The following is a 14,302-nucleotide window of genomic DNA, read 5'->3' on the forward strand; positions in this document are numbered from 1 at the left end:
TTGTGTTTTCTCTGAGCAGGATCAAGATTTAAGAATTAAAGAGAAAATGCTGAGCTACAGGGAAAATCACGGCCGTGATTCTAAATCACGCCCGTGATTCACCAGAGAAAATCACGGCCGTGATTCCCAATCACACCCGTGAACGCCACTGACCCTTCATAGATGTGCTCCAGAGAAGATCACGGTCGTGATTTTCAGTCACGGCCGTGATTCACTTCGCGTCCCAGCTTTTTAAGTTTTATGTTTTATTTTTATTTTATCTTTGTAATTTTTATCTTGGTAGTTTTACCTTTTTACCCTTTTAGGTTATAAATTAGATTAGGTTAGCCTAGAACCGGGACTCTTTTGGGAGAGAGTTTTTAGTTTTTGACACTTGGAGAAGGTTGGGCGCCTGTGCCATCGACTCTAAGGTTTGCTTTTCTTTTATTCTTATTTTCTTGGAGAACTACTATGAACTCCTGTGAGTAGTTTCCCTTTTTCTGGGATCAGGGCTTAGCCTCTGAGAACCTCTTTATTAATGCATTATTCAGTTTCTTAATTTTATTCCAATTCTTGATCTGTTCTTTTATATTTTATATATGAACTTTAATATTATTGTTTTCATAATAACATTAATTAAGGATGAACTGAGAGGAGAACTTGATTATAATTATGATAAACAATTAATCTTAATTTTCATAATCATAGATAATTAGGGATGAACTGAGAGGAGAACCTAATTATCGGAACCTAAAGGAATAGACTTGAGTGTTAAATCACGAGAGTAGATTTAAGCTTTCGAGGAGCAATAGATTAACAAAGATCTTAACGGGTTTAATTGAACGTAATTACCACGAGAGTAGGGATTAATTTTAATTAAACACGTCCTCGTAGCCTGAGAAGGTGCAAGGATTAAATTAGGTTAAGACTACCTTCAAGATGGAATAGAATTAATTAATGAAAATAATAATTCAATAATGTTGGAACTCTTTGTGCGAACCCTAGATTCCCGGAAATCTCCTTATCTTATCTTAAAGTTTTATCTTATTCATTAATTGCATTACTATCTCTTTTACCATGAAATCTGATCTTATCATATCAAAACAGAAATTCCATCTGTTTTAAAATTCAAATTAAAATACTAGTAATTCTAGGTCAAACACGTAGTCCCTGTGATTCGATATTTATTACTTGACGACAACCGTACACTTGCGGTTTTTCATACATCAAGTTTTTGGCGCCGTTGCCGGGGACTACGTCTCTTGATTTAAATTACAATTATTTTAATTCGAATTTTTTTTTAAAAAAAAAAAAATATATATATATATATATATATATATTTAATAAATAAATAATATTTTTTTTTTTAGTGTTTACTTCTCCAATTCAGATTTCACGGGTCACTTTCTTTTTTTTTGCAGTGCCTTAGGATTAATGCAAAAGAGATCTCTACGTCTTGGGAAACCAACACCACTTGATCCTGAGATTGAAAGAACTCTCCTGAGAAGGAAAAGAAACCTTTCTAGAGAATTTGACATGGCTGCACAACGAGATAATTTACCGCTTCGGGATTACTCTGCACCCGTAGCTCGTGGGATACCTGGAGGGGAGATGCGAACTGGAGCTACTGTACCAGCTTCTCTGGTGAATATGCTCAAACAGAACACCTTTGGAGGACTACCATCAGAAGATCCTAATGACCACTTAGAGTGGTTCTTGGAAATCTGTGAGACCCAGCAATTTGATGATGAAGTTTCTGATGGAATGCGACTCCGCTTATTCTCACTCACCTTGAGAGATAAGGCAAAGGTGTGGCTAAGAACAGTGCCTAGAGAAAAGATAGCAACTTGGGAATTATGTGAAAGAGCTTTTCTAGAGAAATTCTTTCCTCCTTCTAAAACTAAAGAATTGAGGAAGAAAATCACTAATTTCCAACAAGGCACTGGAGAGACTATTTATGAAGCATGGGAGCGGTTCAAGGGATATCTTCAAGCATGCCCACAACATGGCTTCAACCGTTGGCTTACCATCCAATTTTTCTTTGAAGGATTGGACCAACAAAGCACCATGATATTAGACTCAGCAGCTGGAGGATCTTTCATGGGGAAACCTATTAATGACTGCATGATTATTTTGGAAAATGTAGCCTCAAATCACAGCCAATACAGTGAAAGAGAAGTCACAGCAAGGAAAGGAACTCCGGGGCGATATGAAGTGAACAATATTGAGTTACTCTTAGCAAAATTTGATACTCTTAATCAAAGGTTAGACAAGATGGAAAAAGCTAAGGTTAATTCAGTGGCTACAAATCAAGTATGTGACCTTTGTAGGGAACAAGGGCACACTGCAGTAGATTGTACCTCAATTTTTACTGGAGAAGAAGAAGATACTACTGAACAAGTGGCAGCTTCTCATAATTTCTATGACACTCCTCGAAGAGAGAAGAGTAATCCATATTCCAACACATACAACCCTGGTTGGAAGAATCATCCTAACTTTTCTTGGAAGAATAACCCAGTTCAAGGAACTAGCAATCAGCAACCTAATTTCCGTCCGTCCAATCACTTCATTAATGGGGAAGGAAATCCAGTACAGACACCCTCAATTCAACAAAGTGTTTCAAGATTAGAAAACCTTATGGAGAATTTTATCACTAATCAAAAACAGACCAATGATTCAATGGCAAATTCTATTCAAAACCTTGTTGTCAAGGTTGAGAATATTACTCTCCACAACAAGATGCTGGAAAATCAAATTGCACAGTTGATGCCTAGTTCAAACAATTCTCCAGGTAAGTTCCCAGGTAAAACAGTTGCAAACCCAGCTGAAAATGTTAATGCTGTTACTTTAAGGAGTGGGAAGAAATTAGACAGACCTGTGTCTAATCAAAATGATAATATTGAGATTGATGAAGACGCTTCTCCTATGGTTGAAAAACCTGAAAAAGAGAGATTAGAAAAAGAAAAAGTATCTTCATCAAAGCCTCAAACTGTTTATCACCATCCAATTCCTTTTCCTCAAAGGTTAGCAAGGACTAAACTTGATAGACAATTTGAAAATTTTTTAAATATGATCAAACAAGTGTATGTAAACATTCCATTTGTAGAATTTTTGAAAACTCACAAAGAGAATCACGGCCGTGATTTACAATCACGCCCGTGATTCCCTGCTGACGCTCAACAGATACAGCCTGTGATTTTTGCAATCCCCCTTTCCCTTATATATTTTTCCCCCTCCTTTTACATTCTCACTTCTCTCAAACTTACGTGCCCATTCTCTCTTTTCTTCTCTCCCAAACCCTAGCTTCTCACTTCTTCTTCCTCTTCTTCCCTCTTCCTCCCACATTCACTCCTTCCGTTCATCCATGGCTCCCAAGCGCACCCGTACCGTTGGTTCGTCCTCCACCGCTTCCGATACCCACAGTTACGAGGAAGAAGCAAGTGAAATTCCGCACCTTCCTCCGAGGTTCTATCGGAACGATGAACAGCGTGAGCGGAACGAGGTATTACGCTTCCGCACTATCCATCCCACCAGGTATCTCGACTTCCCATTTATTCGTAAGTTGGGTTTACGTGCTGATATCAATTTCATGTTAACTAACATTGGGTGGACAACCTTTGCTACCATGCATAATGATGTTGTTTATCCTCGACTAGTTCTTGAGTTCTTGAGCTCTCTCCACACGGAAATATTATCTGGGCCAAATTGTTCTGAAGGTTTGATTTCTTTCCGTATGTTTAACCAAGAACACGAATTAACCCTGGCTCAGTTCAATAATATTTTTGGATTTCCCACTGGAGGGAGCACGAGAACCCCAAGTTCTTTCAACCCTGGTTCTTTTTGGTATAGTTTGACAGGTACAAGTAATTGGGTCGCTGGAAAATGTAATTCCTCTGCTTTCCGCCATCCCGCCATCCGTATTATGCACCGCTTTATTGCCTCTACTATTTTGGCCCGAGGTGATTCTGAAGGAAAGGTTCGTTTGAGCGACCTTTTACTTTTATGGGCTATGATGGAAAACAGAGAGGAGCCTATTGATTCTGGCAGTCACTTGGCACGACAGTTCCAGAGTATTTCCAATACCAGCCACGGTGCGATTGTGAATGGCGGCCTCATTACCACTATAGCCAAACACCTTGGCTATCACGCTTGGCTGGACCAGTTAGAACCACTCCCTGGAAGCCGTACTATTAATTTTGCTACCTGCTCTTCTATGAACTGCATTGCGAAAGATGAAGATGATAAATACTACTTTGTAGTAACCCAGTCGGGAGTGCACCACCAGTTACCAAATCCAACATACACCGTGAAGAACCGGGCTACATGGCAGTTTCCACTGGAGCCATTAGAGGACCTACCTCTAGCAGCTGAGGAAGCGGCTCCTGCAGATGAGGAAGCAGCTCCTGAACAACCCCCTCTACATCCTGGACCTGAGGTGGACAATGCTGCTATCCTAGCAGCTATTCAATCAATGGATAACCGGCTCAAACAAATGGATGAACGCCAGCAGCATTATAATTACATGGTTGATCAAATGTATCAATGGCACATTCAACGGTATCCAGATGATTTTCCACCACAGTGAGATCTTTCTTATTCCTTATTTTACTCTGATGCTTAGGGACAAGCATTTCTTTCTGTTGTAGGTTGGTTGCATATTCATGCATTTTATAATTTTGTCAAAATAATCTATCATGCATTCATTAGCTCTTTGCTTCGGGACAAGCAAATCTTTAAGTTTGGGGTTAGGAGGATGTACGCATTTCATTCATTCATGCAAAAAAAAAAAAAGAAAAAAAAATATAAAAAAAAAAAAATTCATGCATATATACATATTCAGTTAATCCCAGCTTGAATTTGTGTTTGAAAAGTAAATATTTTTAATGAAATTGTTCGTCTTTGAAAACACTGAATGTGATGAATTGAATCTTGAAGTCTCAGAACAAAAGGTTGAAAAATTAGCTGGTTTTGTGGCTAGCACTTGTTTCTTAGTATTGAGGGTTGAAATGATCGAGAATTATAAAAATAGTCTCTTGAAGATAAATTCTTTTTAATTCGTGCTTAAAAGCTTTTGGGGGGTAAAAAAAAATAAAAAAATAAAAAAAATAAAAAAAATAAAAAAAAAATCACCTAGCACCCCTTTGAGGTCATAGGTTAGAGGGAGAATATTCTTAACCTTAGAAAACTAAGGGAACTAATTAGCTACTGGGGAATTGTTTAGTAAAATAGCTAGCACCCCTTTGAGGCTACGTGTTCTTGAAATTATCATCCTCTCTACACTGATTGGCTACTGGGGAAATGTTTTAGGTGAGACAAAAACAAAAATAAAAATATTACCCCTATTTGTGTCACAAGCATTGAAAAATTATTTCTGTTAAATTATCTTCATTTGACTAATGAGCTTTACAAGATTTGACATCATGAAACTCTTAGAAACTAAGAGCTGGCGCTAGTAATGAAAGATTAAGATTCTAATTGGACCTTGTGAGACTAAGAGTGAAGATTTTAAATGCTCAGTTAATTCTTGATGACTTTTTTTTTTTCAAAGTGCTAATTATTGTTTGAGGACAAACAAAAGTTCAAGTTTGGGGTTATTTGATGTTGTGTATTTTACTCATATTTTAGCACTTTAATTCACAAGAATTCATAGCATAATCATGCATATCTTTCATGTTTTTAATAAATTTTTATATCATTTTCCTATTTTATGCTTTTCTTGGTATGTGTTGTGTTTTCTCTGAGCAGGATCAAGATTTAAGAATTAAAGAGGAAATGCTGAGCTACAGGGAAAATCACGGCCGTGATTCTAAATCACGCCCGTGATTCACCAGAGAAAATCACGGCCGTGATTCCCAATCACACCCGTGAACGCCACTGACCCTTCATAGATGTGCTCCAGAGAAGATCACGGTCGTGATTTTCAGTCACGGCCGTGATTCACTTCGCGTCCCAGCTTTTTAAGTTTTATGTTTTATTTTTATTTTATCTTTGTAATTTTTATCTTGGTAGTTTTACCTTTTTACCCTTTTAGGTTATAAATTAGATTAGGTTAGCCTAGAACCGGGACTCTTTTGGGAGAGAGTTTTTAGTTTTTGACACTTGGAGAAGGTTGGGCGCCTGTGCCATCGACTCTAAGGTTTGCTTTTCTTTTATTCTTATTTTCTTGGAGAACTACTATGAACTCCTGTGAGTAGTTTCCCTTTTTCTGGGATCAGGGCTTAGCCTCTGAGAACCTCTTTATTAATGCATTATTCAGTTTCTTAATTTTATTCCAATTCTTGATCTGTTCTTTTATATTTTATATATGAACTTTAATATTATTGTTTTCATAATAACATTAATTAAGGATGAACTGAGAGGAGAACTTGATTATAATTATGATAAACAATTAATCTTAATTTTCATAATCATAGATAATTAGGGATGAACTGAGAGGAGAACCTAATTATCGGAACCTAAAGGAATAGACTTGAGTGTTAAATCACGAGAGTAGATTTAAGCTTTCGAGGAGCAATAGATTAACAAAGATCTTAACGGGTTTAATTGAACGTAATTACCACGAGAGTAGGGATTAATTTTAATTAAACACGTCCTCGTAGCCTGAGAAGGTGCAAGGATTAAATTAGGTTAAGACTACCTTCAAGATGGAATAGAATTAATTAATGAAAATAATAATTCAATAATGTTGGAACTCTTTGTGCGAACCCTAGATTCCCGGAAATCTCCTTATCTTATCTTAAAGTTTTATCTTATTCATTAATTGCATTACTATCTCTTTTACCATGAAATCTGATCTTATCATATCAAAACAGAAATTCCATCTGTTTTAAAATTCAAATTAAAATACTAGTAATTCTAGGTCAAACACGTAGTCCCTGTGATTCGATATTTATTACTTGACGACAACCGTACACTTGCGGTTTTTCATACATCACCGCACAAACTCAAAACGCCACAAATGTGAACATTCCTGTAGAAATGCGCGAATCTACTGACTGTTCTCATACCTTCTCTACAGAAGTAAAGCCAGTTATGTACTTAGAGCATCGCTTCGACATTAACAAAAGGTAGGAATGGGGTATACCTATCTGTGAGGATTTGGCCAACTGTGGAATACTTGGGTATTTCAACATTAAGGAAGTTGTTTACCCTAGGCTGATAAAGATGTTTTACAAATCTTTGAAGATCCATCGAGGATACTTCGAAGGAACGGTGCTCGGGGTAAGAGTCAAGATCTCCCTTTCCACCATCGCTCAAGCAGTTGGATGCGAGAGAGGCGGAAACATCTACTCGGAAGAGTGGATATCTGATGCTGGTGGGCTGACAAAGGTCACCAAAACTCTTCACAAAAAAGGTGAAAAAAGACCAATAGTCTATAACAAGCTTGATGACAAAGCAAAGATTTATCAACAAATTCTGAAGAAATCAATCCTCCACAAGATAGGTGGCAAGGATAACATATCAAACATGCACAAGTTCTATCTATTCCAAATGATGACTGGAACTACCTTTGACTTGCCTCAAACCCTATTTTAGCATTGGAAAGGATGCTTGAAAGACTACAAGAATTTTGTAGTTCACACCATGCTCTTGAAAAAAATCCTCTAGGATCAAAATGTCTATCACAATTTCACATGCTGGAAAAGGAAGAGGAGAAATAGAGGATTATGGATATGGGATTAAACAAGTGATTGCAACCCATCGTCTTTGGAAAGGCTAATCTAGGGAAGATGCTTGTAAACTACACCGTTCCTAATCCCACCGAAGCAATAAATATAAAGAAGGAGATTGGAGAAGAGCAACGTGCGACATGTTCAACCAGAAGATGCCAACCATCTCTATCTCCCAAAAAGATTGAACTACTAGTTGTAGCGGCACCAACAACTAAGAGGAAAATGGTTCTTCAACTAGACGAAGACTCGTCGTCTGATGTTGAGGAAAGCCAACCCATCGGGGAAGCTCTTAAAAGAAAATTTGCGCTACCTTCTCTTGCACCACCTCAACCCACAAAGAAAAAGGTCATAAAACTTTCATCCAAGGTGGTTTCTGAACCTGCAGCTAAAGTCATCGTCTCTTCAGCTCAAACAAGAACTCCTATGGATGTTTCTCCCGTCATTGTACATTCTCCATTTGTTGTCATTGTAAATACAACAGCATTAAGAAATAGAAATATGGAAATCAAAGCCGATCTTATGTTCTTACCTCCAAGGCCTCCTTCCTTTTCATCATTCTCCCTCAAGTAACCAACTGACCCACTAATTCCAGAAGGGATGCCTCCAAATACTGATGTATATTCACTTATTTATCTTGGTGTAGCTAACCCTGGGGGAAGAGCGGAGTTACTCCAAGAAGCTCACCTTACCACAAATAGAGATGTCATGCAGAAAAACAAAATTGGTCTTCGTTCAAAGCCACGCTCCTACATCGTTGACAAAATGATCAGTGTGCTTTGTGGATGATACTCCATCAACTGAGCTGGGCACTATGTCTTGCAGAAGCCCACTACAGACTCCTTGGGGTACTACAGACCAATGTACTCTTTGCTTGAGGAAGGCTCTATCATACTGGATGCTTCAGGGAATCCTCTATGCGACTCGCAAAGGAACACTCACATGCATGAAGCCATCCTGCCCAACATGCCTACATTCGGACCAGAGTACTACATCTAAGTCAACCTTGATGGAATAACACTAAGGCCGAGAAGACCAAGAGGTGATATACTAAAGGAGGCAAGAGGAATGGGATAGTAAGGCCATTTTTGGACCTTAGCTCCTAAGTTTTATAGCATTTATTTCTTTATTCCTATTTTGCCCTTGTCTTTAATTTCCTATTTTACCCTTGTATTTTGGGGTATTTTAGTCATAGAATTTATTTTACTTGTATTTCCAATTCTACCCTTGTATTTTTGGGTATTTTAGTCATAGGATTTATTTTCTTTGTATTTCCTATTTTACCCTTGTATTATGGGGTGCTTTAGATGATTAGGTTTTTAATTTGGGCTAGGGTATTACACTAGAAGGGTGACGCATTTTTGGTGAGTTTTGGATCTATTTTTGGTGATAGAAAGGCTTAGGCCCAAGTGGAGGGCAAAGGTTGCATGATCATATCATACACCTTGATGTAGCCAATCTAGACCCATAGATTCCAAACTTGGTCACCAAGTAGCATCTAGGGTTCATTTGGCATGTCATTTGGAGTGCATTTGCCTTGTGAATTTCGGCCATGCACACTCCAAATGCAACCCTAGATGCCTCCCCTCCTATAAATACCCAACACCCCACCACTTGTAAATACTTTGGATTATATGATATTGAGTGAGCCTTTTGTGCCTCAAAATCTATCCTTAGTCCCTAGGTTAGTTTCGGCTAGCCCCCTTCATTCTCCACCCTTGGAGAGTGAAACCCTAGAGTGGCCTCCACCTACACTTGGAGTGAGCCAACCTTGTGAGCACCAAACACCATTCCACCCTAAAACACTTCCGCCACCATACTCTTGTTCACGCCTATCTTCCTTTTCCCATCCTAAATCATCCTTTGTCTACCCTTTGGTGAACCTAGATCAAGGGCAAGGTGTCTCCCTTCACACACCATCATCAACCATGGAAGGAGGGACTCCATCAAGTGGTATCTAGAGCCAAGGATCATCAAGGGTAAACGTTGTCTTCCTTGTCTTTGTGTCTTCTTTTCATTCGATCTTTGTCTCCCCTTTTGCCTTTCTTTGAATGGCCGAATGCTTTGGGTTCATATTCTTGTCCTTGTGAACCTTTCTTGAACATTTTAGGTTTCCATTGTTAGGTTTTATCCATGCTTTCCTATTTTTTAGGTTGAGTCTCATATTAACATGATGAACATGCTTTTTGATTTTTGAATCTTTTGAAGTTTTGTCAAGTCTTGTTTCCTATATTTTGTCTACAAAATTCCATGTATGTGCCAAACACCTTTGCATGAATACATGAACAAAAAAAAATACCATAGTGCATGATATATATAGTGGGCGTGACATATAGCTACCATCTAGGAGTCATTCATGCATGCTACTTAGTCCTAGCATGTTCTTTGTATTTTTGAGTTTCCATGTGTGAAATGCTTCCTTGCACATGCATAAAAATTGCTGCCCACTTTTCCCTTGCATTCCACTTGTTATGGTCTTTATTTGATGCTTAATAACCCTAAAAGAATCTAAGAGGTGTGCTGAAAATTTTGTGCAAAACAACTTGTACTAGATAGTACAAATCAATTTCCACTCAAAAGATTCCCTAAGCACCACTAAGAAACCGCCACTTGTCCTCCTCTCCTTCTCCTAAAATTTGACCTAATTTCTCTCCACCCACAAGTGCAAAACCTAAGCAACAATTGGGCTGAACATTAAAAAAAAAATTGGACCCAAAGTATAAAAGAAAGTGACGTGAAAAGAAAGGAAAAGAAAGAACAAAAAAAAAAAATTTTGACCAAAAAGGACTTGTTGCTAGACTTGTGGACTTGGACCAATACCTATGCTTTTTGGAGTTGGACTTAAGACCATTATTGACCTATTTTGAGACCTTAAAGGTGGCTGGAACGAATCAATTAAAAGACTTAAGCAAGTGGACTAAACACTAATCCATTCTAGTGCCATTCTAGGATTACTCTTTTGTGTGCTTCCTATTTTTGATTGAGTCTTAATTTTAGTTTGTCTTTCTTTGGCCTCTTTTGTTTTGTCTCTATCAATTCTCTTTGAGTTTAGCCTTCCTAATTGTGCCTTTTCAGTTTTATCTTTTTGGACTCTTGCTCTTGGGTTGGTTTCATTTTGTTTGTAGGTGAAGAACCTATCTAGCAAACTAGCACACCTTTGGTGGATTTGAGTGGAGGAGTGAACCGAATCCAAACCTAGCCTTTGGAGGGATTTCCACCATACAAAAGGAGTGTTAAACACTTGGAGAGGACTAACAAGTTTGCTATTTGTGAAGGAACCCCAAGTGGAGGAGTTTGAAGACCAAGACTTTTGTTTTTCATAATTTTTGCTTGAATTGTTCTTTTTGGCCTTTTGTGTTCTTTGGCCTTGTTTTCATTCTTTTGGTTTGTAATTGGCCATTCTTAAACCTCTTCATTTTGGTTTAGCTTCGTGTAGTTTGAAGGTGATTTGAAAACCTTCACCTAGGACCTCGACTAGACTATGTTTTAAGTGTTTTTCTTTTGCATGCTTTATAGCTTTTGGTAGTATAATTGTTTAGGCTTTTATCTTTGTCTTCAAATCCGTTTAGAAGGCTTGCTATTTGCCTACTAGGGGTAACGTGCACACACACACTTTATTGTTGTGCCAAATTGTTTTGTAAGAAAAGTAGAAAAGGCTTAGTGATTTTTACTTGATAGGGCTTGGTTTTTAAGTGATTCTTTGTAGTACACCTCCCCTTGAAAGTTCACTTTGTACACTTAGGCCTTTTCCTACCTATCTTGCACTTTGAAAACCTTTTGTGAAAACCATTTTATCACTCACTCTTTGTGAAAACTTTTCTAACCCCTTTGAAAACAATTTGTGAAAATCTTTTCTTGATCAAAGATGAGTGATCATTCTAGTGTCCATGGTCATAATTCTCGTAGTACTAGGTCTAGTGTTAGGGATGAACTTAGGGAATTGAAAGAGTACCTAAGAAAAAAAGAAAAGGAAAATATAAAAAGAGAGGAAGAGTTGAGAAGAAAAGAAAAAGAGTTTGAAAAGAATAATAAGGAAATAAGAAATTTACTTGCAAAGTTGGTAGAAACTCGTGGATCCCACCCTAGGATTGTTCCATCTAGATCTCAAAAGGAGAAAGAAGCTAGAATTCCTAGGAGTATGCATGAGGAAGAAAATAAAAAAAGAGAGGAAGAACTTAAAAGAAAAGAAAAAGAAAAGAAAAGAGAAAAGAAAGAAAAAATAAAGAAAAGTATAGAGAAAGTTCAAGAGTGGTTAGAAAATGAGACACAACCAACACTCTTGGAGAAGAGTAAGGAGGATAATGTTTCCTCCAAAGGGCTTATGCTTAAAGAGAGTCACTTTCCCATTGAAAATGATTTAAAGGAAACTCTCTTTATTCATCAAGACCTTAATTCTTTCTCTCACATTGCCACTAGTCATGAAGTGGAGATTCAAAAGCAAATTCTTTTTAAAGAAAAAGAATCTCAACTTCAAGATTTAGTGAAGAAGAAGTGGACTTCACCTAGTACCACTTCTTGTGCTACTTCCTTGGTGGTGCCCAAGGAAGATAAGCCTTCTTTCTTTAAGACTCTTTCTACTTTAGTTCCCTTCATAAAGCACCCAACTTTAGATTGGTATGATTTGTTGGATACATCTCATGGTGTCCTATTTTTTATTTTTTATCTTGAGGGAAGTTCAAACTTATTTGAACTTAACTTGGACACTTCCCTACAAGACAAACTTAGATTATATGAGTTTTCTAAACTCCCCTTAACACCTTTTTCTCATATGTATCTAACAAATTATGCAATACAAAGTTGTTTAGGTAATTTTTTAGTTAAGTTTTCTTTATTTTCCAATACTTACCTAGGTCATTACATTGGGCACTTCCAACAAGATATTTTAGTTTTTAGGACTAGTGCTTTAGTGTGCTATAGTTTTAGTCTTTTTAACTTTTTAGGTTTTAGTTATACACCTAGACTTCATCATGGGGAGGATCTTATCCTTAGCATTAGGGAGTCTAGTCTTTTTAGTTTAGAAAATCTTTTTAGCATTTTTAGTGGTACTCCTCTTAGGATGCACTTTCCATCTATATCATATACTATTACCTCTCATGCTTACTTTTATGTTTTTGTTGGTCATGACGTCCACCATGAAGAACCTCTTGATTTGAGGTCAAATCCTTTTCAAGAGGGAGGGGATGATGGAATAACACTAAGGCCGAGAAGACCAAGAGGTGATATACTAAAGGAGGCAAGAGGAATGGGATAGTAAGGCCATTTTTGGACCTTAGCTCCTAAGTTTTATAGCATTTATTTCTTTATTCCTATTTTTCCCTTGTCTTTAATTTCCTATTTTACCCTTGTATTTTGGGGTATTTTAGTCATAGAATTTATTTTACTTGTATTTCCAATTCTACCCTTGTATTTTGGGGTATTTTAGTCATAGGATTTATTTTCTTTGTATTTCCTATTTTACCCTTGTATTATGGAGTGCTTTAGATGATTAGGTTTTTAATTTGGGCTAGGGTATTACACTAGAAGGGTGACGCATTTTTGGTGAGTTTTGGATCTATTTTTGGTGATAGAAAGGCTTAGGCCCAAGTGGAGGGCAAAGGTTGCATGATCATATCATACACCTTGATGTAGCCAATCTAGACCCATAGATTCCAAACTTGGTCACCAAGTAGCATCTAGGGTTCATTTGGCATGTCATTTGGAGTGCATTTGCCTTGTGAATTTCGGCCATGCACACTCCAAATGCAACCCTAGATGCCTCCCCTCCTATAAATACCCAACACCCCACCACTTGTAAATACTTTGGATTATATGATATTGAGTGAGCCTTTTGTGCCTCAAAATCTATCCTTAGTCCCTAGGTTAGTTTCGGCTAGCCCCCTTCATTCTCCACCCTTGGAGAGTGAAACCCTAGAGTGGCTTCCACCTACACTTGGAGTGAGCCAACCTTGTGAGCACCAAACACCATTCCACCCTAAAACACTTCCGCCACCATACTCTTGTTCACGCCTATCTTCCTTTTCCCATCCTAAATCATCCTTTGTCTACCCTTTGGTGAACCTAGATCAAGGGCAAGGTGTCTCCCTTCACACACCATCATCAACCATGGAAGGAGGGGCTCCATCAAACCTCCTCCTCCAGCTCCATTCTCCATTCTCACACGTCCACTAGCCTTTGGACTCAAGCAAGAATCTCCTCCATCCTCTTTACAACCAACAAAAGAACTACCCAGACATCCTCCGTCTGAATACTACCTTCTGAAGCACTTCCCAACACTTACTGTCACCGACCCTCGCCGTTAAACAGTCAAAGAAGAAGCATCTCCACTGTGCCAAAAAATTCTACCCGTGCCAGTGTCTGGATATGAGGAAGGTGTGTACAAATGCACACCTTACTGCCTAGACATTCCCTTCTCTTCGTCTGCAGCCTATCAGGCTTTTCCACTTGGCACAAAAATTGCTCTTCCTCCACCACCTTCAAGAGGAAGATTTATCCAGGTGGTGTGATCAAGCCCAAATTCGCTTGGACTCCACCACAAGGAACTCTTCAACTTATTTGTCCCCTACATCAACAATAATCGTCATCCTCATCACCCAAAAAGAAAACATCATCCTCCAGCCATCCAAGAAAGCCTCCATCTCCTCTTCCAAAGGTAG

The 14,302-nt window shown here is 38.1% G+C and overlaps 1 non-coding gene across 1 annotated transcript; it reads right to left on the reverse strand.

Annotated features, from left to right (window-relative positions):
* Positions 1 to 1,884: 1,884 nt before the first annotated feature.
* On the reverse strand, positions 1,885 to 1,991 carry LOC145950982 (small nucleolar RNA R71). The gene has a single exon (XR_014428808.1). It is a non-coding gene; the product is annotated as a small nucleolar RNA R71 (small nucleolar RNA).
* Between the last annotated feature and the right edge of the window lie 12,311 nt (positions 1,992 to 14,302).

Source organism: Cajanus cajan, chromosome 8 (assembly GCF_000230855.2).
Source record: "Cajanus cajan strain Asha chromosome 8, NIPB_CcT2T_4, whole genome shotgun sequence".
NCBI classification, from domain to species: domain Eukaryota; kingdom Viridiplantae; phylum Streptophyta; class Magnoliopsida; order Fabales; family Fabaceae; genus Cajanus; species Cajanus cajan.